Source organism: Myotis davidii, unplaced genomic scaffold (assembly GCF_000327345.1).
Source record: "Myotis davidii unplaced genomic scaffold, ASM32734v1 scaffold428, whole genome shotgun sequence".
Taxonomy (NCBI): domain Eukaryota; kingdom Metazoa; phylum Chordata; class Mammalia; order Chiroptera; family Vespertilionidae; genus Myotis; species Myotis davidii.
In genome coordinates this window covers 2388542-2391570 of record NW_006299834.1, presented here as the reverse complement: position 1 = coordinate 2391570, position 3029 = coordinate 2388542, and positions in this window count along the sequence as shown.

Sequence of the window (3029 nt, the reverse complement as noted above, 5' to 3'; positions counted from 1 at the left end):
CCCCGAGTCCTGGGAGGAGCGGGGTGCACGGGGGCTGCGAGGGACGCCCCAGTGCCTGGCATGTGGGGGGGGCGCCCCTGGGAGAGGGGTCCCCTGGAACTGCCGAACCCCAGCTTCGGACCCCCTCCCATCCCAGAGGCCTCGGACCACCCGGGCCTGCTCCCTCATTTTACCCATTTCCCCGTAAAATCTGCCTGCAGGTTTGGGGGTCACAGACACAAAGCCGGTTTCCCAGGGGAAATCAGGTGGGAGGGGTTCCTGGCAGACCCTGATGCCGGGGTGACAAATGGCATTAGTGGGGAACAGTGGAGTTGGGGTCCAGGATGGGGCTGAGGGAGGGCTGCGCAGGAGTAGGGGCTGGGGGCCCACGGCAGCTGTGTCAGGAATTTCATTCCTCCCGGGGTTGTTCACTGGGACTGTGGTTCCCAGGGACCAGACTACGAACCCCAACTTCTTACCATTTTTCTCAGCGCCTGGAATGCATCAAGTCTCACAAAAATAGCAGAACGCAGATCCTTGAATTGTCACAAGAATTCCATAATCATAGAACATTGAGCAATGGTTGGAAGCAGGATTCCAACGGAATCTTCAGTGGTACTACCATGAGGGCCCCTCCCCTCTCCCCACATACAACCAAACCCACAGTGTCGTCTTCCTCCATTTCCACTTCCCATAGGAACCGGCCCAGAGCGCAGTTGGAGCAGGTTGGAGGCGCCGGATGCCTTAGGCCGGGAAGGAGGGACCTGTGTGGAGGAGGGATGAGATCTGAGGAGGGGAGAGAGATTTGTGGCCCCTGAGCTGGGCAGGGGTTTGTGTTCCATGGATGCAGTGAATTCTCAGCTCTTGGCTTTTTGTTTCTGCTGGACAGTTAAGAATGTGGGTTTGGGTCTGGCCGGCATGGCTCAGTGGTTAAACGCCCACCTATGAACCAGGAGGTCACGGTTCCGAGTCCCAGTCTAGGCACATGCCCCAGTGGGAGGCGTGTACGAGGCAGCTGATCAACGATTCTCTCTCGTGATTGAAATGTGGGTTTGGGTGGCTAAGGAGCTCTGTGGAATGAGCGAGTCTTTTGAGTCTCAGGTATAGGAAACTTGAGGCGTCAGTAGGTTTGGATGTGAGAGTCTGCAAATAATATACGCTTAACTAGCACTTCCAGCTCATAACAAAAGGGCTTCCACGTGTGTTGGCTCCTCTGTCCTCCACAGCAGCCATGTCAGGGCAACGTTTTTCAATCCTCACTTTCCGGTTGAGAAACCTGACGCTTCGCGAATAGAATGTCTCGCTGTGTAACTTTCCTGCCTGGTTTTCTGATTCCGAGTCTTCATCCTTTCCCAGAATCCTGGGCTCCCTTAGCAAGCGACTTTTCAAGCACCTCTTGTGACCATGGGGAGGCGCTACGGGGCAGGCTTGGGGGTGCATTTTTCCCTTTGAGTCTGCCTGGAGAAGGAACGTGAACCCTAGTGAACCAAGGAGAGAACAAGGAAGCGCTCAGGACTGGGGTCAAGCAGAGGCAGTGGAAGGAAGAGAGAGCTCTTGGGTAACCTGGGCAAGTTAGGGAAGCCGTCCTCTGGGAAGTGGGGCTTGCACGTGAAAGGACGGGGAGGCGTGGCTGGGTAAAGGACGTCATTCCTGGGCTCCCCACACTGGCCTCTGCGCTGGGAGGCTGACATGCCTTCTCTCTGATTCTTTCTCTCTGGCTCCGTGAGGGGTGGATGTTGCTAATCTCCATTTCACAGGGGAAGACACCGAGAAACACAGGATTTACGCGGCTGGCCCCAGAGCTCCCAGCCGGATTTGCACCCAGGCCTGTGAGACTGTTGGCAACACAATGGCTGTCCTAGGTGACACCATGTTATCGGGCCAGCTCCGTCTTAGATATGTAGACAAGAACAGAGACCGGCACAGTCTGAACTGGCAATTGCAACAGGGGTGGAGGCTTCAGCTAAAAGGTCAGCAGGCTCCCCACGGCCAGGGAGCTTTATTAAAATGGCCCGATGTCCCAGCGCCTCGCAGGGCTGGCCCAGTAAATGTGCTCTCTCGGAGATTTCTGGAAGTGAGACTGGGGAAGGCAGGATGGCCCTGGAAGAAGGATTGGGCCCCAAGCATGGAGCTCTAAGTCCAGTTCCTTAGTGCCTGCCGGGTACCTGGTGGGGTACCATGGGGGAGCTTGTAGCTTGGACAGGAAAAAGATATGGATGATTAACTTGAGCTGCCCAAGGACAGGAAGTGGGTCTGACTCACTCTGTGCCCCAGGCCTCAGTGGAGGTGCCTGGAGGACGCTTCCAGCCATTGTGCTGTCAAAGTGAATTATGTCCCACGGAAAGGAGGACGGCTTGTTTTGTCTGGAGGTGGGAGTTCTTCCTAGAAGTGCCGTTTGAATATTTGAAAGGTGGCTTGAGAAAGGCCATGCCAAGGGCATTCTAAGGAGATGCACTGAGAGGTAGAAGGGCAGGGCCACGTAAGGAAGGAACAGGCAGACCATCTGGTGCAGCCACAATATAGGTGACAGGCCCTGGCCAGTGTGGCTCAGTGAGGTGGAGCGTTGTGCTGTACACCAAAAGGTTGGGGGTTCGATCCCCAGTTGGGGCGTGTGCTGGAGGCAGCCAATCGATGTTTGTTTCTCACATTGATGTTTCTCTCTCTTCCTCCCCCTCTCTCTAAATGTCAATAAAATACTGGTATGTATGTGACAGGTATGAATTCAGGTTCAAGTCTGGCTCTGCCACTGAGCTACCTCAGAGTCTCTGGGCCTAAGTTTTCCTTCCTGAAAATGAGCCCTGAGATTTGATGATGTTTGGTGGTAACTTGTGGGAGAAGCTCAGTGCCCTGAGATCAGGACAGGAGTCACAGATGAGAGGAAACAGAGGAGTGTATACATTTTTAATAATTTAAAAACACCGATCTGGCAATTACCTAGTCGTCAGACCCTGTGTGAGTGCTTTTCCCTCGATTAGTTTATTTAATTTTTATAATAGCCCTATAGGTAGGCACTATAATTATCCCCATTTTATTTGTTTGTTTATTATTTT